Source organism: Hippopotamus amphibius, chromosome 13, assembly GCF_030028045.1.
Source record: "Hippopotamus amphibius kiboko isolate mHipAmp2 chromosome 13, mHipAmp2.hap2, whole genome shotgun sequence".
NCBI lineage: Eukaryota > Metazoa > Chordata > Mammalia > Artiodactyla > Hippopotamidae > Hippopotamus > Hippopotamus amphibius.
The window spans coordinates 96041086-96067140 of NC_080198.1; the positions used below are offsets into that span (position 1 = coordinate 96041086).

The 26055-nt window shown below is 37.5% G+C and overlaps 1 long non-coding RNA gene across 2 annotated transcripts in view; it reads left to right on the plus strand.

The window, feature by feature from the left end:
• The first annotated feature begins 7128 nt into the window (after positions 1-7128).
• Positions 7129-26055, plus strand: part of LOC130835005 (uncharacterized) — a 32661-nt gene continuing 13734 nt past the window's right edge. The window contains exons 1-3 of one of the 2 annotated variants that reach the window (XR_009048814.1): positions 7129-7206; positions 7910-7969; positions 12547-12622. This is a non-coding gene — a long non-coding RNA (uncharacterized LOC130835005). Of the gene's footprint in view, positions 7207-7909; positions 7970-12546; positions 12623-26055 lie in introns of those variants that run through there. The other variant, XR_009048813.1, reaches the window with a different exon arrangement.

A 26055-nucleotide genomic window follows, 5' to 3' on the forward strand; every position in this document is an offset into this window, starting at 1 on the left:
AGCTAACAATGAACCAGTTTCTAATAAAGAAACAAGTCAAGCCACAAAATGATGGTGAGTGTGGAAAAAAAAAAGGTGTGATTCTTTCTACAGAAAGCATTATTTTTGTGTCGATGCTCTTCTGGTGTGAGTGGCTGTGAATACAGACACAGAAGAGGCTCTGTGTGTGTGTGTGTGTGTGTGTGCATGTGCACACGTGCTCAGCATACATGTAAGTGGGTGAAGGTGATTTGACTTAATTATATGCCTCATTCACTCAGATAGAGGAAAATAGAAATTAACTTCTATTATTTCACTAATTCTACCCCTTCACCCGCATCTTCATAATGATGTCTTTGAATATAGATCTTTCATCCACAGTGGTCATAATTGCAGGGGCTCCTCCCCTGACAGTTCTGTTTAGAGCAACGTTCCCAAAATGCTCCTTTGCCAATTATCATGATTTAGAAAACAACAATTCCCAGGACTGCTGCCATCAAATTTCCTTCCCACAAATATGGACACACCCTCCCCTCAAGCTGAATGAATAAACTTCCTTAGTAGTTAGCTTCAAGTTGACTTGTGTTCCTCCTTACCCATTTTATTACTAGGGTTCTCTTTTCAGATACTTTAAAAATGAGAGGATTCAAAAAATTATTTTCAGGACCCGGAAACATGGACCACCCCGAAGGAGCTTTGAAAATATAGAATTTGGATCTCGTAATGGATGACCTGTGGGCTGAGCGCTGTGGGCTGAGCCCACGCAAAGCACTGTGAAGGGGTGCACAATCAGAGGAGGTGTGGTCCAGAGCGCTTCAGGCATCCTCACGCTCCTCTGAACCCACTTTGTGCCTCCCTGTGGCCACACCCCCACTCACTGCCTCTCCCCTGCCTGCAACACCCTCCTCATTTCAGTCTGGATCTCTCAAACCCAGCTGTCCCTTGCATCTTTAGGATTCCTTCTGTGGCAGGGTTGTTTGGTTGACCTTGTTTCTTAACGTCTTTCTCAGTTTTATAATCTGTAAAACTAGGATAATAATGGTTCCGGCCTCTTTGGCTTGTGCATGGATTAAAAGACAATGCATATCAAACTTATAGAACAGTATCTGGCACACAGTGTTTTATAAGTATAAGTAGATGTTGTTTGTGTTGTATTGTTTATTTAATGGGGGAGGAGATGGAAAGAACAGAAAAGGGAAGAGACAGAACTTTCTAGAAAGTCAGAGTCAGCAGGTGTTATGGACTGAATTATGTGCTCCTGAAGTTCATATGTTGAAGCTGTAAACCCCTAATGTGGTGTTTTTGGAGATGGGACAGTTAGGAGATACTCAGGTTTACATGAGATCATGATGGTGGGGTCCACATTATGTGATTAGTGCCCTAAAATAAGAGACCAGGGACTTCACTGGTGGTGCAGTGGTTAAGAATCCACCTGCTGATACAGGGGACACGGTTCGATCCCTTGACCAGGAAGATCCCACATGCCCTGGAGCAACTAAGCTGGTGTGCCACAACTACTGAAGCCTGAGCGCCTAGAGCCCGTGCTCTGCAACAAGAGAAGCCACCACAGTGAGAAGCTCACGCACCGCAATGAAGACTGAACACAGCCAATAAATATATGAGTGAATAAATAGATAAATAAATTTAAAAAAAGAAGAGACCAAAGAGTTTACTTCCCCTCTCTAAGTCATGGGAAGATAAAATAAGAAGGCAGCTGTCTTCAAGAAAAGAACAGAGCTCTCACAAGGACCTGACCAGCTGGCACCCTGATCTCAGACTTTCCAGCCTCCAAAACTGTGAGAAAAAAATGTCTGTTGTTTATGCCTCCCAGTCTATGGTATTTTGTAATAGCAGTTTCAGATATAATAGTAGGGTAGGGACCAGGTTATTGGCATTTCAGACTCTTCCCAGGGGTTGTTTATTGTTGGGATGTGGGTTATTTCTGTTCTCCACTTCACCCCAATCTGCCTCTTATTTTAGTATTAGCCAATAGTGGTGAGAAAACAAGAAAGACACATTCAGTCCTTCTATATAGTCCCCCTCCACACACAGTTCAGAAGATGCAGCTGAGCGGGGTGGGATGCAGTGCCTTTCAAATTCCAAGGTCAAGCCTTTGTCCTCTTTTCCTGTGGGGTCCTGGTTGTTTAGCATAAAATCTAATCTCCTTGGGGCTTCTGGGCTTTCTTATCTCTGAGCTAGATTGGGTGAGTGGACTTAACTAGACACCCTTGATTAATGTAGAAGGAGAAGGGAGTCTGTTAGGATCCCATCCAGAAACCAATTTCTTGAGAAATCTGGAAGGGAGGAAAGTCAGGTCAGCATTGGGTGTTTGTAGAACTATGAGGACAGCAGCACATCATTTCTTTTCTTTTGGCAATTGACCCTGTGTGAATTAGTTGAGATCCTAGAATTCCTACCTCTTAAATAAGATAAGAACTCCTTTACCTGTGTATGCAGAATTCTGTGTGAACCCACTAGGCTCTAGAGTCTTGAGCAACCCATTCCCAGTTCCTGAATGAAACACCCTTTCCTTAGTTCCTATGCCTAGGACAATTTGTCTACCACTTCTCTGACTTTCTCTTGATCATCTTTCAGCTTAGATATTACTTCCTTTGGACTTTGTTTCCTTGATCCTGCAAGCCTTGGTTCTACAACAACTCCCCTGCCACATCTCCTCTGTTTTCTCAGCACCCACTTCACATCTCACAGTGAATTGTGCTTGCCTGTTTACTTTCTGAGTGCTCCACAAGGTGCTCATCTCCTTGAGTGCTGGGTCTGGTCCCATAAACTGCTGACCACTAGCACTGAATACAGAGCCTAATACATTGTAAGGGTCCAACAGTTCAGTGATTATTGATAGGAGATCTAAGAAATGAAAAGGGCCCAGTTTGAAGAAAATCTTAGGAGGAAAATTGTTCAACACAATGGAAGAGCAAGTGCAAAGGCCCTGAGGTAGATTCATCTTAAGAAAGAAGAATGAGGACCAATATGGCTAGAATATGGGGAACCCAAGGGAGGATGGGAAGCAGAAATCTAAAGAGAGAGATGAGGACTAGGTCAGGTAGGGCACCATGGGCCATGTTAAGGAGCTTAGATTATTTTATAAGTGCAAGGGGGAAGCCTTTGGAAATTTTTATCAGGGGAGTGGTACAATCTGATTTTAAAAAGATCACTCTGACCAGTGAGTGGAATTGAGTGGAGGAGGGCAGGCATGGAAGCTGGGAGGCTGTTGTAATTCTCAGTTTCTATTTGGAGTCTTGGCATAGGTATACTTCTATTAATTAAAAAAATAACAGCAAAATATTTTTTATTATAAAGCATTTATTTTCAACATTCTGTTTATCAGGCATTTTTGGAAAACTGGAAAGCCTTTCGGTTGTTCTCTTTCAAACTGGAAATGATGGCTTTTCATTATAAATGTCTCCTCAGAGTAGAGTATAATTTTCTTTTATTACAAAACCAATATTAAAGAAACAGAAAGGAAACAGAAGAAAGAAAACAACTCACCACTCCATCTTAGATAATCGAGTATTTATTTTAAGTTCTCTTATAGCTCCTGACCATGAGCACAGAGGTTGGTTAAGGTTCTAATGATGATGGATATATAGTGTATTGAATTCTGTTTTTTTCGCATAATGAATACCACAGGCTTTCCCCACATTCTGCACATGTGCTTAGCTCTGTGTCTGACATATAATCAGCAATAAATGTTAAAACATTAGCTTTCCTTCCATTCCTCCTCCTGCATCTATTTCTATTATTGTGTTAGAATATGTTCATCATGGTGATTACTTTTTTAAATTGCAAAGCATTTTATCAAGTGAAAAATCATTAAAAAAATTTACACTCTGTTGAATATTTAGCCGTCACATCTTTTTTTTCAATCATATAAGTTATTGCTTAATTAAAATTCATTATGTGTATAACTTTTTACCTTTTGGATTATTGCCTTTGAACAACTGTTTCCAAAGGATAAATTCTTTTTTTTAAAAAAAAAAAAAATGTTTCCCCTCTCTCAAATACTGCAGGCTTGCAATATATATATTGGGCAAAAATAAAGCTTACTTGCCCCCCTCTGCTACATCTGAGATGTAGTCCCAGAGTTCTTCAAGAAAGCTGAAAATTCTTTTTTGGAATAAATAACCAGGGATAGAATTTCGCATGAAAGGCTGTAAATATTTCTTGAAATCTCTATATGACTCTCACCTGTATATTTTTTTTAAAGGATTGAAACCATTTGCCTTGTTCCCAGAAAAGTACAAACAGATTTGTTTCCCAACTACACTGCCAGCAGTGGGTTTTGCCACTTTAATAAATTTTGCTAATATAGTAGGTATAAATGGCATCTCATTAGTATTTATATTTACCTATCTCTGCATATGAGGGACACGTAACATTTCTACAATAAATTTTCAGTTAATCTTCACTCTATCTTTCTTACAAAGATACTGTTTTTGATTCTACTTTATGGGTGGGGAAACTGAGGCTGAGAGAAACTAACTAACTTTGTATAAGTCAGAGTATGTGATGATGGAACCAGATTTGGAACCCTGCTCTGTTGGACCTTACTGCTGATAGCTTGCCTCTAGCAGGTATGCAAATGCAATGCCTGTTTATTTATTGCGAACTTGATGCTTTTCTCACTAATTTGAATTTTCTCTTGTTAAGCTGTAGGTATGTATTTATTTTCTTGGCATATTTAATGCAAATATTTTCCCCAAGGACTTTTAAAAGACCCATTTAGCAGGAAATATTTAAGCTGAGGGAGTCATAAGTCGAGCCAAGAGGTGGTCTAATGTTATTAGTGCACTAGGTGTGTGATTGCAAGAGGCAGAAGACATTTTTACAGTGTTTACTTATAAAACTTCCTTGGGGTTTCAAAAAGTGAATGAAACAGAAAAACCTCATAATAACTCCAAGGGTTGAGAGATCTCCTGCCGATTGCTTTAGGCCCTCATAAAAGACCCCACAACTCAAACATTCCTCATGTCCTTTTACTCTTATTTTCAAGGTGGGTATCATAAATAATGTTTTCACAGATGAGGAAAATGAGGGGAAAATGTAAAATAACTTTCCTAACATCAGAGAGATTTTAAGCAGCAGAGAGAGATTAAACAGATGTCCGGAGGAGACCAAAACATGTGCTTTTTCTGCAATATCATATCAAAGGATGTCCAAAGAGGTGATTGTTTAGAGCAAAGTATAGGCTTGAGAAAACTTTCAGTGGAATAGCACCTATAAGCAAGATGTAGATCACTTCAATAAGAAGAACCTGGCTGGGAACCTAGATCTGTTTCTCAACCACACTGCCAGCAGTGGGAATTGCCACCTCCACTGGGGTGGTAGGTGGTGGGAAGGAGGAAAGATTTGAGAGATTCATCCTTCCTCCTTAACTTCTTTCTTATTTTTGTTCCTCCCTTCCATCTGTCTATCCCTTCATCCATCCATTAAAAATACATTCAATGCAATATACCACCATACAGAGATATTACCTAGTTACTGACTGTATTCCACACACTGTTCATTTCATACCCGTGACTCATTTATTTTGCAGCTGGAAGTTTGTATCTGTGAATCTTCCTCACCTATTTCTTTCTACCCTCCTCTCCTCTGGTAACCACTTGGTTGTTCTCTGTATCTGTAACTCTGTTTCTGTTTTTTTTTTTTTAATGTTTGTTCATTAGTTTTAGATTCTGCATATAAGTGAAATACAGTATTTGTCTTTCTCTGTCTGACTTATTTCACTTAGCATGATACCCTCAAGGTCCATGCACATTGTCACAAATGACAAGATTTCATTCTTTTTATGGCTGAGTAATATTCCATTGTATATACATATACCACATCTTCTTTATCCATTCATCTGTCACTCGGCATTTATTGTAAGTAATGCTGCAATGAACATAGGGGTGCATATTATCTATTTTATTAGTGTTTTTGTTTCCTTTGGAAGTAATATCTTTGCAGGGTGACATATTCTAACCAGACTTACCACAGTGATCATTTTGAAATGCATAGGAAAAAATCAATATGTTGCATAATAGGAACTAACATGTTGTAGGTCAATTATACTTCAAAAACAAACAAGTAAACATACAAACAAACTCAAAATCTGAAAAAGAGATCAGATTTGTGGTCACTCGAGGTGGGTGTGTGTGTGGAGGGGATTGGATGAAAGCAATCAAAAGGTACAAACTATCAGTTATAAGATAGGTAAGTACTTACTAGGGATGTAATGTACACATAAATATAATTAACACTGCTGTATATATATATGAAAGGTGTTAAGACAGTACATCCTAAGAATTTTCATCCCCCCAAATTATTTTCTATTTCTTTAATTTTGTATCGACATGAGGTGATAAATGTTCACTAAACATTGTGGTAATCATTTCATGATATAAGTCAAACCATTATGCTGTATAGCTTAAACTTATACTGAGCTGTATGTCAATTAAATCTCAATAAAACTTGAAGGAAAACATACATATATTGAATGCATTATACTAGGAATTGAGGAAACTGAGAAGAATGGAACTTGGTGCCTGTCATTAAGGAAAATTCCTTCAAATGGGAACGGCAGGGAAATAAATTATTATAAAACAAGGTGATATTATTTGATTGCTTTTTAAAATAAATTTATTTATTGAGAGGGAAGAGAGTGACCAAGAAAACTTCTTAGAGGTGAGATAAAGCTTGGGCTGAGTGTTTCTGGAAGGTTACATAGAAGTTAACTAGCTGAAGCGGGTGGAGAAGTGTTTCAGGCCAAGGGATTCTTGCCTGCAAATGCTTGGAGAATTAAAATAGAAATTAATATACAAGGACCTGGAGTAGTTTCAGAAGGTTGGTGTGAGAGAGGTAGGGGATGGGGTCAAGAAGATTACAAGGTTTAGATCAAGACTAGACTGAGGTTGCTGGTATTGGGAGGAATTTCCATCCTGAAGGAGAATATGGACTCTGAGATCTTGTTTTTGGTTTTGTTTTTCTAAGCTCACTTCCTGCATCATGTTTAAGAATTTCTCACATGGAGGTACATTCTCTTCTAGGTCAGTGCCCTATGCTGTGTGAAAGGTCATTTGACCTGGCCCTGCACCAACTGAAATCAGTGACTTATTACCATGTCCTGGTTTGCAGAAAGAAAAGCAGCCTCTAGGCTCCTAGACATAAAGTTATCAAGGCTGGAGAGGATGGAGTTGATTTATAGCTCTGAAGGAGTCTGCTAGAAGGGTGAGTCTCCCCTTCACCCCTTGCCGGCCTTCTGCAGCCTTCACTAAACTTAGACCTGGAAAGCTCAGGGATCTGAGCTTTGACAGGACATTTCGGCATCTTCCATGTCAGCTGTGGTCCTAAAGTCCAAATGGACAGGTTGTGAGCCACAGTCAGGAGGCTGGTCTGCTGTGTTTTCTGTGAGAAATGTATAGACATTATAATAGCTATAATTGAGTAGGCATTTCCCATGAGACAGCATCTGTACCACACCATAAACACCCCCAATCACATTTAATTATCACAATATCCTTATAAAGTAGGCACTGTTATCCCTTTTTTTTTACTGATGGGGAGGGTGAAGCTTAGAAAGATTGTGGCTCACTCTACAATACACAGTCAACATTCAAGGTGGAATTACTTGGGTCTGTCCCACACTAGACTTCTCTCTACGTGGTACATAGCTAAAATTGTCCTTTGATGTTTTAGTCCTTAGCCTTGAATCTCCTCTCTGCCTGGAGTGCTCCTTTTACTTATTTCTATTCATTAAATCCTAGGTTCATTTTAGACCAGCTCCAGCTGTTACAGTCTTCCATGAGGGCTTTCTTGAACCCCTTTACTTATCTTTACATCACAATTATGCCTCCTGCCTTGTTCTGTTTGTGCTTTGTACACGCTTCTATTTTTGTTTCCTTCTCTCTGTGACTTCTGGGTTTGCCCACAGGGCCCTGAGACCCTTGAAGGCATCTCTTCTGCGCATCTGCAGTGCTGTTCCAGCACCTCAGTAAGTATTTATGAACAAATGAATAAGAATCATTTTGGATGATTCAACTGGGAAAGTTGCTTTAGCTATTCATAACAGCTCTCAGGTCTGCAAACTTTAGGGCTTTTAAAAAATCCTTTTAAATTAATTTTAAACTAATTAATTAATTAATTTTATTGGCTGTGTTGGGTCTTCATTGCTGCATGTGGGCTCTCTCTAGTTGCACACATGGGCTCAATAAAATTGTGCCTTACGGGCTCCAGAGTGCAGGATTAATAGTTGTGGCGCACAAGCTTAGTTGCTCCATGGCATGTGGGATCTTCCTGCAGCAGGGATTGCACCCTTGTGTCCTGCATTGGCAGGTGGATTCCTAAGCACTGAGCCACCAGGGAAGTCCCCTAAATTAATTTTTATTTGAATATAGTTGATTTACAGTGTTGTGTTACTTTCAGGTGTACAGTAAAGTGAATCAGCTATACATATATACACTCTTTTTTAGATTCTTTTTCCATGTATTGATATATATGCCCTATCAAATTTTTCTTTTTTAAAGAATGTTTTTAAGTGCATAGTTCAGCAACATAGGGTGCATACACATTGTTTTGCAACCATCATCATCATTCACATCCAAAACTCTTTTTGTCTTGCAAAACTGAAGCTCTATACCCAATATATAATAGCAGCTCATTCTTACCCACTTTTAGCCGTTGGTAACTGCCCTTCTACTTGCTTTCTTTATGATTTTGAGTACATTAAGTACCTCACAAAAGTGGAATCATATGGTATTTGCTTTTTGGTGACTGGCTCTTTCATTTAGCATAATGTCCTCAAAGTTTATCCACGTTGTAGCATGTATCAGAATTTCCTTCTTTTATCAGGCTAAATAATATTCCATCGTGTGTGTGTGTGAATATATCTATGTGTGTATGTATATATGTACATACACATGTATATACACATATATTTTGTTTATTCATTTATCTGTCAATGGACACTCGGGCTACTTCCACATGTTAGTTATTGTGAAAAATGCTGCTGTGAATATGTGTGTACAAATATTTTTTGAGTCCCTGCTTTCAGTTCTCTTGAGTATATGCCCAGAAGTGGAATTATTATCATATGGTAATTCTATTTTGAAGTTTTTGAGGAACTTCCATACTATTTCCCACATTGGCTGTACTATTCTACACTCCCATCAACAGTGCACAAAGGCTTCAATTTCTCCTCTCCTTACCCACACTTGTTATTTTCTTTTTTGGATAGTAGCCACCCTAGTGGATGCGAGGTGGTATCCCTTTATAATTTTGATTTGCATTTCCCTAAAGATTAGTGATGTTGAGCTTCATTTCTTATGCTTAATGGACATTTGTATATCTTCTTTGGAAAAATGTCTCTTCAAATCATTTGTGCATTTTAAAATCAGGTTGTTAATTTGTTTTTTAGTTTTAGGGGTTCTCTATATCTTCCAGATATTAATATCTTATCAGATATATGATTTGCAAATATCTTCTCCCATTCTAAGGGTTTCCTTTATATTCTGTTGATAGTACCTTTTGATGAAGAAAACCTCTTAATTTTCATGAAGTCCATTTGTCTATTTTTAAATTTTATTGCTTGTATTTTGGTGTCATATCCAAAAAATCATTGCCAAATCCAATGTCATGAAGATTTTGATTTATGTTTTCTTCCAAAAGTACTGAAGTTTCAGGTCTTATATTTAGGTCATGGATCAATTTTGAAGTAATTTTTGGACATACTATTAGAAAAGTGTCCAAACTCATTCTTTTTTTATGGGGATATCCAGTTTTCCCAGCATCATTTGCTGAGAAGACTGTATTTTCCCCATTGAACTGTCTTGGCCTCCCTTGCTGAAAATCATTTGACCATATATGAAAGGTTTTATTTCTGGACTCTTTGCTCTATTCCATTGGTCTATATGTCTGTCTTTATACTAGTAGCACACTGTTTGGATTACTGTAATTTTGTCGGGAGTTTTGAAATTAGGAAATATGACTCTTGCAGCTTTTGTCCTTCTTTTTCAGGATTGTTTTAGCTACTCAGGCTCTTTGAGCTTCCATATGAATTTTAGGATGGGTTTTTCTATTTCTACAAAAAGCATCATTAGGATTTTGGTAGAGATTACTTTGAATCTGTAGTTCACTATGGGCAATATAGACATTTTAACATATTAAATCTTCCAATCCATGTACATGGGATGCCTTTCCACTTATTTGTCTTCTTTAATTTCTTCATCAACAGTTTGTAGTTTTCAGTGTACAAGTTCTTCACCTTTTTGGTTAATTTAATTGCTAAGTATCTTATTCTTTCTCATGTTTTTGTAAATGTAATTGTGTTCTTAATCTCCTTTTCAGATTTTTCATTGTTAGTGTGTAGAAATGCAACTGATTTTTGTGTGTTGACTTTATGTCTTGCTAATTGCGGGCTTTGTTTGTTCTAATTGTGTGTGTGTGTGTGTGTGTGCATGTGTGTGTGTATGTGTACGTGGAAACTTTAGAGTTTTCTGCATATGAAATGACATCATCTGTGAACAGATTATTTTATTTCTTTCTTCTTAATTTGAATGTTTTTTATTTCTTTATCTTGTCTAATTCCTCTGGCTAGGACTTTCAGTACTATGTTTAATAGAAGTGATGAAAGAGGGCATTCTTACCTTTTTCCTGATCTTAGAGAAAAAGCTTTCAGTATTTTGCCATTGAGTATGATGTCTGCTGTGGGTTTTTTATATGTAGGTTTTAATATGTTGAGGTAATTTCCTTCTATTCCTACTTTGTTGAATTTTTTTTTTCATGAAAGTGTTGAATTTTGTCAAACCCTTTTTTTATCACAATTTTTTGAGTATGATTTAGCTTCCCACATAGCAAGTCTATAGGGAAAGTAACAGTTGATCAGCATGTATGAGTTTGCCGTACTTGCTGGTCATATTTTTAATCATAAATTAACAAATTATTTGGCTGACACACCGTCTTCACAAGCTTGGTTAATATGATTCCAGTCCTAGAAGCTGACATATCAGCAATCTGAGCTATGGGTCTGAAGGCCAGACTGCAGACTGTGGTGAACTAGGTAGGGTTCTACCCCCTGTGTGGACTTGTCTAGGACGCTATATCAACTTTTGCATGTGATACTTTTTCAGCTCTTTACAGATTTTTTTGGAACTCTATCCTATATAGAGCAAAATAATTCTCCCTGAACATTTTTTATTTCATTGGAGGATTAAATGTATTCACCAATGGTTGATTTACATTCTGAGGCTGTATGTCTTCTAAACCCAGTTTTCCCCTTTTGATGATTTTTACTAGTTAGATTTGTATACCATTCTTGCTTTTGTACATCGCTACCTGGATGTCTTACAGAAAATTTAAATTTCAAAACTAAACTCATTTTTCCCTGCTCTTGATGCTGACAATATCTTTGCATTCCTCATAGGTCCTCTTTAGGGTAATAACACTATAATTCTCCAAGACATATACTCTAGAAACTTGGGACTCAACCAAGTTCCTCTTTCCTTCCCTCACTATCTTAATCCATCTCTAAGTCCTGTCTCACTTCCATTATATCTACTAGAACTTAAAATGGCTTAGTTGAGAGTGCAGTTTTTGTAGTCAGGCTACCAGAGTTGAAATTCTCGATATAGCACTTTTTGGCCTTGTTATTTGAGCAAGATACTTATTTTGGTGCTTTGCATTTTCTTCTGTAAAATAGAGAAGATTATAACAATAGAACCAACCTCATATGGTTATTACAAGTTAAATGAATCAATATATGAGAAGACTTTATAGTGCCTGGAATATAGCATATGCTCTCCTGTCTTCTGGTTCCAGTCAAAAGTGAAGCCTCCTGATTGGTCTCTCTGTCTATAGTTTCACTCATCTCCCTTCCATACTTTTGATTATAGTCAAAGGGTTCAATCCCTTCAGTGATACCTTATTGTCACCCAAATAAATTCCAAATTAATTTACATGGTAATTGACAAGTCCTAAGTCTTTGGATTCATGTTTCACACTAAACTTTTTATTTTATATTTCATCAAAAGCAAACAATGATTTGAGGTCATATTAGTTCTTGAATTATCCTTTATTGAAATTGTTTTAATGTTCATCTCCCTGAATTCTAGAAAGCCAAGAAACGCCCCCCCCGCAAAAAAAGAACTCTTTGCTTAAAACTGCATATTCTACCAATACATACCAATTCATATTATCATCATATAACTATATCTACATCTATATCCCTAAAGTATTCATGTTCATATCCATATTCATCTATATCTTTATATTTATCTCTCATATATGTACTTAATAGTGTGTGTGTGTGTGTGTGTGTGTGCGCGCACGTGCGCGCACACACACATTAAGGGAGGTGTCCTGATTTTGGAATGTTTTTGTTCTTTCTGATCATTACCTGACAACATTGAATTCCATTACAATTGCAAAAAAGAGAAACTAAGAAAAAACTCAGAATTTATGGTTAAACCACCTCAAATTATGTCTATGGTCCACATCTCTAAATTAGAAATTAGATTCATTTCTGATTAGAGATGCCAAATATTAAGACCTTTTTTTTTTTTTTTTATCTCCCAGCCTCTTTACCATCACTAATGGAGAAAATGGAGAGAATGAGGACAAGAGTATGAGAAGGGGAGAACAAAATGGAAATTACTATAAACCTTGGTGGGAACCTACTATTAGAAACTATTCTGTCATGAGAGATACTGAGAGCTTGTCATCATGTAACACTTCTAAATGGACTATAGTGGGCAGACTTCTAGGATGGCCCTGAATGATCCCCACTTCCTGTTATCCAAGTCTTTGGGTAATCTCCCTATCTTGAATGAGGCCTAGACCTAGTGATTTATTTATAGCAAAACACATATGACAAAGACAGTGACTTCCATCGTCATAGAAATATCTAGACTTCTTGCTCTGAGGAAGCCAGCTGCCACGTTTTGAGACACATGGCAAGGAACTGAGGGTGGCCATTGACCATAGCCAGAAAGAACTGGGGTCCTCTGTTTCATAGCCCACGAAGAACTGACTCCTGTGAACAGTCATGTGAATGATCTCCGAAACATATGCTTCCCCAGTCGACCTTTGAGATGAACATTGCACTAGTATTACCTTAATTGAAGGTAAGTGAGTGGCTCTGAACCAGTAGACCCAGCTCAGCTGCACCTGATATCCTAATTACAGAACTGAGAGATTATAAATATTCCTATATTAAATCACTACATTTTCAGGTAATTCACTGTTTATGTACCAATAAGGTTACTACTAGAGAGTCTCAAAACTGTACAGAACACACATACAGAATTCCCTTTATGTTTAGAAGGGCACAAACTTTGACCACAAATCACTCATTCAGATATAAAGAATGTTCCTTCCATTACCTGCTAGGGCTCAATTGTATGATAAAGAAGCTCTTCCTTGTTTATCACACATCACTCTTGATTACTGACTCTCTAATAAGCTCTCCAGGTTTTAAGAAATTCATCATCCAGGACTCAGATCACTCCAAACCTTACATAATGCTTGGCATGTGGTTGATGCTGAACAAATATTTATGGAGGGAAAAAAAGAAGAAAGGATATAGGAGAACAGATAGTGCAGTGATATAGACAGAGGTTTAATAAACAGGAAAAGTGTAAACTTGCAATCCACAGTTTGCACATCAATTGGTGGCACTGGTCTCTTTGAAGGATAGAGAAGACCAATGTGGGTGAAGCCAGGGAGACACTCTGCACTGTCTGTTGCTGGTAGGTGTCTATAATTTCTCTTTCACTTTTTTCTTACTACTTATTTAAGATGTCTTTGCGATAGGTGTTCTATGTGTATTATATTTTACATGTCATTGTATATTATATGCCATATTACACTGTTCTATGTGTATTATATTTTATATGTCATTGAATCCTTACAACATGCCTGTCAGGTAGGCACTCATAACCCTTAAAAAGTATTCATAATTGACTTTGAATTCTGTTTCAGTGGAAAATCTAGTGGCAATGGAGCTGCCTTTTCCAAGGTGTTATGATTACCCTATATCTCAGTCTCCTCTGTAAGTCTTCTCTTCACTGGGAAATAATTTCTGAGCTAAGCTATTGAGTCTAGTGCTTCTTCTAATGATGATTGAATGAGCTTTCCACCACAGTTTCCTGTATAACTATGGCCTCCACATTTTTGTTTCTTGGAATGAATAGGAAGCAAGAGTGGAGGTGGATTTGGAAGGTGGCAGATTGGGAAGAGCGTTAGTCATCTAGGGCTGCCATAGCAAAATAATACAGATTGGGTGGCTTAAAAAGACAGTTTATTTTCTCACAGTACTGGAAGCTGGAAGGTCAAGACTAAGATGCTGTAATGCCTGATTTCTGGTGGGATCACTCTCCTTGGCTTGCAGATGGCTGTCTTATTGCTGTGTCCTCACATGGTCTTTTCTCTGTGTGTGCACACTCCTCATATTTCTTCCTCTTCTTGTAAGGACACTGGTCTTATTAGATCAGGGCCCCAACATTTTGACATTACTTAATCTTTAAAGGCCTTATCTCCAGACACAGTCACATTGAGGCTTAGGGCTTCAACATATTCATTTTAGGGGACTACAATTCAGTCCATAACAAGGAGTGTGGTAGGCATTGCAGTGAGTGAAAATAAGGGTAGTTAGATCAGGGGAAGTTAGGTAAGGAGACAAAATTGAGAAGAAAAATGTTTGTTTATTAAATAAGTCAACATTTACAATGTAATTTTGTGGTTCCTGAGGATAGATATAAGTGAAAAATACTGAAAGGCAGATTTGCATTCAAAATAAGGATTTTGAATAATTAGTCCCACCTAACAAAGATGGGTAGCTCCTGGGAGATCCTAAGATACCTCCTGGGTGGCACAATCATACATTCATCACAGGTATTTTCAGGAGCTGAGGAACACTCTGTGAGACAGGTACATAGGATTTCTGTGTTGAATGGAAGATTCAACTAGGTAAACTCTAAGGTTCATGCATAATTGCATTTCTTTAGAGGCTTTTGCTTTAGTTGAGAAAGCTTCATTCTCTTGATGTAAATCATGCCCTAGAGAAGCACTAAAATGCAGTGGAATAATTCTGATGTGCACTTTTTGAGCCCTGGCAGACTGGTCTGGAGAAGGATGGTTAAATTTTTCTTCATCCATGTCGAGCATGCAGACATATGTGCACATGTGTTCTAGTAACTTATATTTGCCCTCCACATATCCTTTTTATTTTATGCATCTCCCAGCTTGTAGCATTGTCCTTGTAGCTTGTTTTTATTTAGCCAGTTTTTATTGTAATCACTTGTGATGGTTAATTTTATATGCCAACTTTCCTGGGCTACTACTACTTTTCCTGGATTCACAGATAGTTGGCCAACTATTATTCTGGGCATTTCTATAAGAGTATTTTTGGATGAAATTAAAATTTAAGTCAGTGGACTTGAGTAAAGCAGACTGCCTTCTGTAATGTGGGTGGGCCTTATCCAATCAGTTGAAGGCATGACTAGAACAATATCAGCAACAACAACAAAAATGCAACCTCCATGAGCAAGAGAGAATTCTCCAACAGATGGTCTTCATACTTCATCTGGGTACCACTGGCTGTTCTGGGTCTCAAGCCTGCTGGCCCACATTGTAGATTTTGGACTTGCTAGCCTCCATAAAGCTGTCAGCTAATTTCTTATCATAAATCTATCTATCCATCTATATCTATCTACCTGTCAATCTATCTAATCATCATCATCTGTCTAACATCTATCTATCTATCATCTATCTATCTATCATCTATCTATCTATCTATCTATCTATCTATCATCATCTATCATCATCAATCTATCTCTATCTTCTATTTCCTTGGAAAATCCTGATTAATACACTCAATTTTTTGATAGTTCTCAAATTTGTGGTAAATTTACCTCCTCCCCTGAAAATAGTTGTAGTTCAATACTCTTCAAAACCTTTAAGACCAAGGTCTATAGCTCATTCCTCTCTCCTCTTGAGAGAGTGATAGAAACATGATATATAGATCTAGGTCTTAATCTTACCTAGCTGACTACTAAGTGTGTAACTTTTCTAGCCTATACAATCTCCTCTAACTCTCTCCAACACCGTATTCAAAGGGTTGTTGCCAAGTTTAAACTAGTTAACCTATGTAAGGAAATTCATGAACCACAGTAGCTTTCTGTTGCATTGTTAGAATATTGTAATATTTCTTTCTTCTCTTTCTTTTTTATTCTTGAAGGGCTGCCAATCTTTAGAAGAATATGAAAGATGCCAATTCCTGGGAAGAGTGAAATCTCTTAAGACCAATTTCAGTAATATCTTCATGGTCAGGTCACAGTACTTGTTTGCTTGGTCTTGCTTCTTGCCTTCGCTCTGAGTGGTTCAATTTTCTGGTACTGTTTTAGATAATAAGAAGGAAAGGTTAGATCCCAACTTCTGGTCTAACTTTATACTCAAGGACAGTACATTTAGTTTCCTGGACCATAGTCTTTGAAGAGATTAGAGGTTATCAAGGAAGGGAAAATACCATTCACTGAAGAGAAACTTTCAAGACCTAAAGAAAAAAAGAAAAACTGAAATGCGTGAAGGGCAGGCAATAGAATTGATATTTGCGGACAAAAGTCAGATGTTGTGTTAATCCCAAACTTCTAATTTATCCCTGTCCCCTTTTCTCCTTTGCTAACTATAAGTTTGTTTTCTATGTCTATGGGTCTATTTCTGCTTTGTATGTAAGTTCATTTGTATCATTCAAAAATTTATTTTAGATTCCACATGTAAGCCATGTGATGATATTTGTCTCTGTACATTTGAAGCTAATACAACATTGTAAATCAACTATACTTCAGTATTAAATAAAATTAATAAAAAACTCCAAAAATCAGATGTTGTAATTTTTTTCAAATTACATTATCTTTTCTTGGCCATAAATAAGGCTACTTATGATCCTAGATATATCTAGATATGTCACCTCTATTCATATATCTTCTCTTGTATAAAAAGAAACCTTCTGTCTTGTGCTGTTTTCCATCAGTAAGTCTGGCCTGTGAAACACCATCTTGCAAATTTATGCACACATTTCAGCTTGAGGAGGTAGTTGAAATTGAGTGAGACAACGATATCACTACAAGCTTCTTCAAAGGGAAAAAAAAGAATTAAAACCCCACAAAATAGTCTGAGTGGCATTGGTGAGAGAATGCAGAGAAGAGAGAGAATAAGCTTCAGAACTGTTGTCTGGAGGGTTTCAGATGGAGAGTCCCATCAGGAGAATTGCAGAAAAGAAAGACAAGTAATTCCCTTTCAAACAGTCCATCATCAAAATCTGATGAAAAAAGCAAAGCTTCTAGCTCTCAATAGAGTAAGAAGCAGGAAGGTATATTAACAATGGATTTATGATTTCTTTTCTTCCTTAGTGCCTTTTATCTCAGCAAATGACATCATATCTATTCAGTAGCTCAAGGCAAAAACCTGGGAGAAATTCTCAGTTCTTTTTCCTTCATCATCCACAACCAATCCTCCTCCAATCCAACACTGAGAGAGTCTGATTGTCCTAATGAGAAACATCCAGCTATTCTTGGTGGCCCTCAGGTTGTAGAAGGCTACATCCCAGAGAGGACTAATCCAGCACTAATAGCACTTGTTCAGCCTTCATAGTGAAAGGACAGCTCTTATATTCTATGACATATATCTTCATTAATCCTGTTGCATTTTTTAATGAAACTCTTTTTAATATTGGTAATATAATATTGTTGGATCCATATAGATTTCAGGGAGGAATAATTGTTGGAGAAGTCTCAATTCCCTTCACTCCAAGACAGTCTTGGTATATGAGTTTGAAAAATAGCTGTGATGACGAGAATTAGCCTCTTTATCTCTCCATTGAAACACAGTAATCTTAATTGTGTCACTTGTACTGTGCAGTGATGAATCATGCGTTTGAACCTTGACAGAAACCTCCTTAAACTCATTCAAAGATAGCATTAAATCTCATGTATAAAAATCTGTTTGATTTCTTTCAATTATGTCATCATCATGTACTTTGTAACAGCTGACACCTATTTGTCCCTTCTCTGCAAAAACATAAAAATTCTTCTCAGGCAATGAAATTCAATTTGTCTTGAAAGTAATTCTGTAAAAAATAATAATCTATGCAGCATTCTAATCTCCTTCTGTGATGTTATGTTGAGCCTGGGCAGCATTATCTGGCATTGTCCTAGTATTATAAGAGGGTAAATGGGAAATTAATGCTTCTGGTAAGGCAACTATTAATGATAATGGAAAGTAATTAAAAACCCAAAGTAGAACCTGGAGGAAATTCACTCCAATCCAGAGCAAATCAAAATCATCTTTGGTTTAACCTGCTGTGATAGATGGTATTATTAGTTCACAATTATTCATTCCTTCCCTGCCCTTGCTCTGTTTTTTTTGTCCTGGTTGACTATTTTCCCAATTATAATAAAATTGGGCATGGAGATACCAGTGGACCACCTAATGTTTTTGTTGCTTAGTCTTCTATGTAGCAGCAATGTTACCTGCTTAGGATGATCAGGGTCTGTTACACCTGCCAGAATGGAAATTCCTCTCTTTGTCTGCTATGTACTTGCATGAGGAGCCCAAGGTAACAAGAGGCTTTAAGTTGGGTGGGGTACTTCCTGTGTTTCCAGTGAAAGTCTTCCGCCTTCTGGGACAAGAAATGCTGCACTCATAGAACCAAGACTTATGAGGAGAGGAAGCATAAATTTCTATTCATCAGCTGAATGCTGATGAACAGAAACACTCTTTCCACACTTAGGTTCCTGGACCTGTATATTCTACCTATTGGAGAACAAAACATCATCTACTGTTGATTTAAGGTCCATGACACATCTTTTCAGGGTATCATCTCTAAGCTGGTGCATTAGCTCCATCTTTAAGAAGCTATCCCATCATTCCATCAAGTTAGCATCTTCTGTGAAAGGACCAAATGATTTTGTGCCTACAACTACATCCCATTAAAGAGGGGTTTCTTGGTCCAAGAAAAGGTCACATGTCAGTATATCCGTCACTCTGTGAACCCCCAGCTAATTATGCTGGGTTTATGTAAACAATTACATTTTCTGCCATGATGTCTAATACTATGTGCAGTAAACAGAGTTCTCTCCTTAATATGTGGTTAAATTTGAAGGACAACCAATGATAGCCTGTCTCCCTTCTCCGGACCCTATCTGGTTACAAAATAACACCTGATTTCCAAGGAGAGGATGCAGGGCACTTGATGGTGAAATGAAGTGTTTGAGTGTGAATACTAGCAGAGACAGCTAATTTGACCTGCTCTCTGGTGGAGGTGTGAGAGTACTTATTGTTGCTTCTCCTGCCAGCCACTTGGTTTTCCAGTCAGCAGTCTTCAGTGGAGAACACGGGCAATTATAGGCTGTGTGTTCCTTCAACACCTTCAGGTTGTAGCTACTGAACCGCGCAAAGGCAGAACACATAGAAAGTAGTCTGACTCCCTTGCTACAGTGGCTTTTCCATTTGTTTTGTGGTGTAAATCTTTAGCCTTATTTATTTTCTTGTTTGATACTTTCTTTTTGTTTGTTTTGCAATACACTTTTTGCCGGCAGTGACCTCAAAAAGCAAAATTGCATGTTTGATGAGAAATTAAGCAGTAGATTTAAATTTCCTTAGAAAGTTAATAATAATTGTGGAATTTGCTCAAAATGTTTGTTGATATTTAACCATCCACCAAGAGGGACATAGTGATATCACTGACTGCATACTCTGCATAGATGTGACAAATTAACACTTCCAACCATAGGTGATATGAAACATGGGTTTTTATTTAGATCAACTGAGTATTGTTTTAAATTTATTTTCTTTGTTTTTGATTTTAATTTTTCTTGTATGTACCAAAAAAAAAAAAACATAGCTGTTAATATGTTGGCTACATTAGAAGAAAAATAATTTTACCAACAGTTAAATGATATTATCTTATCTTTCAAGTAAAACAAAAGTCAGTTAAGATCATCCCAATAATTGGTCAATTCTTTATTTATTCAGTAAGTCAGGGTAAAGCTTTGGGAATTTTATTCTGTCAAAGGTGACACATCTGACATTACTATAAGTGCTACTGAAAATACAAAAGAAAAAATATATTTGTGGTGATAATATGAATATAAATATTGAGGGAAAATATTGTGCATATGTGATGTTCTTGGTGGATTAAGAAATCTAATAAGAAAGAATGAAATCTTGCCATTTGCGACAACATGGGTAGACATAGAGGGTATTATGATAAGTGAAATAAGTCAGACAGAGAAAAACAGATATTGTATGATTTCACTTATATGTGGAATCTAAAAACACAGCAAAGGAGCAAATATAACAAAACAGAAACGGAGTCATAGATACAGAGAACAAACAGGTGGTTGCCAGAAGAGAGGGGGGTAGTGAGGCAAGAAAAATAGGTGAGGGGATTCCTAGGTGGCGCAATGGTTGAGAATCCGCCTGCCAATGCAAGGGACACGGGTTTGATCCCTGCTCCAGGAAGATCCCACATGCCGCGGAGCAACTAAGCCTGTGAGCCACAACTATTGAACCTGTGCTTTAGAGCCTGTGAGCCACAATTATTGAGCCCATGTGCTGCAACTACTGAAGCCCACGCACCTAGAGCCCATGCTCCCCAACAAAAGAAGCCACAACAATGAGGAGCCCACGCACCACAATGAAGAGTAGCCCCCACTCACCGCAACTGAAAAGAAAGCCTGCGCACAGCAAAGAAGACCCAACACAGCCAATAAAATAAATAAATAAATTTATAAAAAAAAAGAAAAAGAAAAATAGGTGAGGGGGAGATTAAGAGGTACAAAGTTCCAGTTGCAAAATAAATGAGTGACAGGTATGTCATGTACAGTATGCGGAGTATATAGTCAATAACTAAGTAATATCTTTGTATGGTGACATATCATAACTAGACTTATCATGGTGATGATTTTGAAATATATAGAAATATCGAATCATTATGTGTGTAACAGGAACTAATGTAGTGCTGCTGGTCGATTAGCCATCAGAAACAAACAATCAAACAAAACTCAGAGAAAAATAGATCAGATTTGTGGTTACCAGAGGTGATAGGAAATTGGGCGAAGGCAGTCAAAAGTCAAAGCAAACTTCCAGTTATAAGATAAATAAACACTGTAGATGCAATGTAATTAACACTGCTGTATGTTATATATGAAAGTTGTTAAGAGAGTAAATTCTGAGTTCTCATCACAAGGAAAAAAAATTATTTCTTTAATTTTGCATCTATATGAGACAATGGATGTTCACCAAATGATAATCCTTTCATGATGTATGTAAGGCATATCATTATACTGTACACCTTAAACTCATACAGTGCTGTGTGTCAATTATATTTCAATAAAACTGGAAGAAGAAAAAAAGAAAAAAGAAATCTATGGACTGTAAGTATAGAACTGTCATTGGACACATATAATCATAATTGCATCCAAACAAGCTTAAATATTCTACTGCAGTGTTGTGTCCTCCCAAAATTCACATGTTGAAACACCCTAAATGTGATGTGACTAGGAAATGGGGTCTTTGGGAGGTGATTAGGTCATGATGGTAGAACCATCATGAACAGGATTACTACCCTTATAAAAGGGACCTCAGAGAGCTCTCTCAGCTTTGTGGGAAGATACAGTGAACAAACGGCCATCGAAACCCAGAAGCAGGCCCTGACCAGAACCTGACCTGGTGCTGGCACTCTGATCTGGAACTTCCAGCCTCCAGAATTGTGAGGAATACATTCCTGTTGTTTCTAAGCTCTCCACTTTGTGGTACTTTGTTATTTCAGCCAGTCCGACTCAGACATCTACTAATCAAATAGAAGCTCTGATTGTTAAAATTTATATAAAAAAATATTACATTTAGAGTAAATAGACTACAACCTCATTTTGGGGACAAGTGGATGTTGAGTGTAAAAGAGATTCAGCATCAAATTGCAAAGCATGTTGCTCTTTGCTGCTTAATTGAATTTTAGAAATGTTTTGGCTTTTGAAGAACAATTGAAAATCCACCTAAGTCAATTTGCTCATCCTGCAGTCAGCAGTTCCCCTCATTCCACTTACAGTGTGACTAACTCACTATAGTATGATTCTAAGATATTCTTCTTCCTATCATTTTGTAAAAACATCCCTTAAAGTTGGCTACTACCTTCCCTTGTGCCTGGGTACTTGTGCAGGGTCCTTGGGACCATCTTTGATTTTCTTCTTTTTTTTTTCTTTTTTCTTTTATTGGAGTATAATTGCTTTACAATGTTGTGTTAGTTTTTGCTGTACAACTAAGTGAATCAGCTATATGTATACATATATCCCCTCCCTCTTGGACCTTCCTCCCACCTGCCTACCCATCCCACCCACTCAGGTTATCACAGAACACCAAGCTGAGCTCCCTATGCTATACAGCAGGCTCCCACTAGCTATTTATTTTACACGTGATAGTGTATATATGTCAATCCTAATCTCCCAATTCATCACACCCTCCTCTTCACCTCTTGTGTCCACCCATTCATTGTCTATGTCTGCATCTCTATTCTTGCGCTGCAAGTAGGTTCATCTATACCATTTTTCTAGATTCCACATATATGTGTTAATATATGATATTTATTTTTCTCTTTCTGACTTACTTCATTCTGTATGACAGTCTCTAGGTCCACCACATCTCTGCAAATGACCCAGTTTCATTCCTTTTTACAGCTGAGTAATATTTCATTGTATATATGTACCACATCTTCTTTATCCATTCCTCTGTTGATGGACATTTAGGTTGTTTCCATGTCCTGCCTATTGTAAATAGTGCTGCAATGAACATTGTGGTACATGTGTGTTTTTGAATTATGATTTTCTCAGGGTACATGTCCAGGAATGGAATTGCTGGGTCATACAGTAGTTCTATTTTTAGTTTTTTAAGGAACCTCCTTATTCAGTGATTTTGGTACATAATCCCTACAAAAATACAAGTATCAAATGATAAGTTAATAACTTCATAAGGCAGTGCTACAAAATGGACAAGCTTGATATCAGTGAGTGAAAGGCTTATTAAATTGAAACCCAATGTGAATAATCAGGTTCACTGGGTGTTTGTGAGAACACTTGTCTGGGTTTATGAATGATGCCGTGAGAAAATGGGGGCTTTGCTGAAGATGGAACAGGGCAGCAGTGGGATGGTCAAGTTAAGATCAAAGACTAGGCCATCCATCCAACAGGAGGGCACTCTTACTGAACAGTTGTGCTTACCGCAAGTGTGGTGATAAATCTTGGACTAAGGCAATACTAGCAAAAAACGAGGCTCTTTGCCAGAAAAGCATGACTCAAAAGAGGTTGGGATGGTGCCTCTTTGAAATGAAGATCCTGCCTCTTAGGAGATTTGATTCTGTTATTAAAAAAAAAAAAAACTCTAAGATACAACAATGATTATAGGAAACAATGTGTGGGGAAAAAAAGACCATGGGGCTTGCCATCTGACGAGTGTCCGTGTACCATTGCTGAGTGGTTTGAAAATGGAAGCCAGACATATCTACTCTTTCATGTGGTGGAAAGATGACAGATTTTGGAGGTGAGAGGCCTGGTGGTCTGAGTCGGTTTGTCATTTATGCATACTTGCTCTCTGCTTATAGTTTGCTGCAGTAGTTTTTCAACGTGCACACACACACGTACGCATACGCACGATAGCTATACCATTCACACTCGTTCACCTTATCTAATAAATATTTCCCCATCAGTCCATATAAACTTATCTCCTCTGATAGCAGTGTAGAAGTCATTGTATGGATAAACTTTAATCAGTCTTCAACGGACAGAATTATTTCTGGCTTTCTGCTGAAGCAGATAGTTGGTACATTTCATCACATTTGCATGTATATATGAAAATTCCTAGAAATGGAATTATTGAGTAAACAGAAAAATCCATTTTATTTTCAGAAGATGTGGCACAATTATCCTGCAAGTGCTGGCAAGGGTATGGACTAATTAGACATTATCTCTCGCTGCCGGTGGGAATGTAAATCAGTGCGCAATTGCAGAGTAATCATTTTACGTTGCTTATACAGTGTAGTTCCCTTCAACAAATTGCCTTATGGAGTTACCTGTTTGTATGTCTCCTAAATTTATTTTGGTCAGTCCTTTAGAAAGTAGTATACCCCCATATATGTGACAGGTGCTTGACTGGAGTGTTTTAAACATTTGATTGCCAAGACATGGAAACAATCTAAGTGTCCATTAAGAGATGAATGGATAAAGAAGGTGTGGTCTACACATATACAATGGAATACTACTCAGCCATTAAAAAAACAAAATTTTGCCTTTTGCAGCACCATGGATGGACTTGGAGGGTGTTACACTGAGTGAAATGTCAGACAGAGAAAGATAAATACAGTATGATATTGTTTACGTGTGGAATCTAAAAAGATAACAAACTAGTGAATATAACATAAAAGAAGCAGACTCACAGATATAGAGAACAAACTAGTGGTTGCCACTGGGAGGAGAGGGGGATTATAGGGATGGGGGAGTGGGAGGTACTGACTATTGGGTGTAAGATAGGCTCAAAGATGTATTGTACAACAGAAGAAATATAGTCAATATTTTGTAATAACTGTAAATAGAAAATAAGCTTTAAAAATTAGGTAAAAATAAAATTTTAAAAATGTGTCTGTTTTTGTACCAGGTGGGTATCTATTTAGTGCTATTTTTTTCAGCAGCGCAGGGCCTTACTTAGCTAGAGAGCTGGTCTTCATGAGCAGACTGGAAATAATCTTCAGCGCCAATGCTGCCCCCAGGCTAGTTCTTCCTCACCTCTCTTCTGGGTGGAAATGGGACAGGCTTGCATTCAGACACTTGTTCTAATATGTCTCCATTTATCATAAATGCTTATTTCCTTGCCTTTGACTTGTTGGTCTCTCAAGCATACGGTTCTATATGCTAGAAACATGGGCAAGTTGAACTCAAGGCATCTCACAGGGAGAAACTGTACCAAACTGATTTCTACTCCATGTTTGCACAAAGATAACCTGAGAGGAATGGTATCCAGGGAGGATTGTTTGAGATACACTAGTCTGTCCTCTCTTTCAAATATCCTTAAATATATACCTGGATCACATAGGATAACTGAAGAACTTTGTCCAAGACCTTGCCTGGGAGGATGATTTCTTATTTTTAAACTGAACTTCATCTTGCTGCAATATCTGTTCAGCTTATTCCGATATTATAGAAAATAGCCTTCTGAAACCTTAGTGGGATTTATAGTAAGGAAGTTGTGCAGGCCACTGTATTCATCACATCACAAGATTTCTTTTCTTTTCTTTCTTTTATTTATTTTTTTATGAGAACCCCTAGGAGAAAGTTCTATAGGAGCTCAGCATCAAGGAAAGTTGCAATTCTCCTGAGCCACTAGCTTATTTTTATTTCATGACTACTTCGAATCTTGTAAGAGATAAGTTTTCTATTTTTGTGTTGCTTGCTGAAAAGCTTCAAGCTAAGTTTCTGATTCATCCACAGTAGGTTTTACTTATGGAGTGGATTCTTCCAAGGATTCTGGAGCACGAGGCTCCGTCTTCTTCCATTCAACAAAGCTTACTTATTATAAAGCCCATCCTTGGGTGTGTATTTACAATAACGTGATTCTTTGACATTCTGACCTACCTAGGGGCTGTGAGAGAAGCAGGACAGTGCCCCCAAAGATTTCAACTGCTCATGCTAAAATAAGTGTATTTGTTTCCAATCCCAAACAAGCCTCTTTTTTTGATCCCTCTTTCCTCGGGGTGGCTTTTGCCACATTTGCAGGGTTTCACAAAACTGCCTATTTCAGCCTTTAAAAAAAATTCCATGTTTTTTAAAGATAAGTACTGTGGGGGGGTTGTGAATCCTTACTCAGCATTGACTTTTATAGAATTTGATTTTCTTCCAAGTGTGTGAAAGTAATGTTATATTTGTACGATAAAAGTTATACAATCAGATGTTAATTTTCTTTTATAGACACTAATTTTTTTCTTTTATTGCTTTTGCAGAAAGCCTGTTTTCCTCTGATCAGTCTGGTTTTTCCAAACAGTTATTC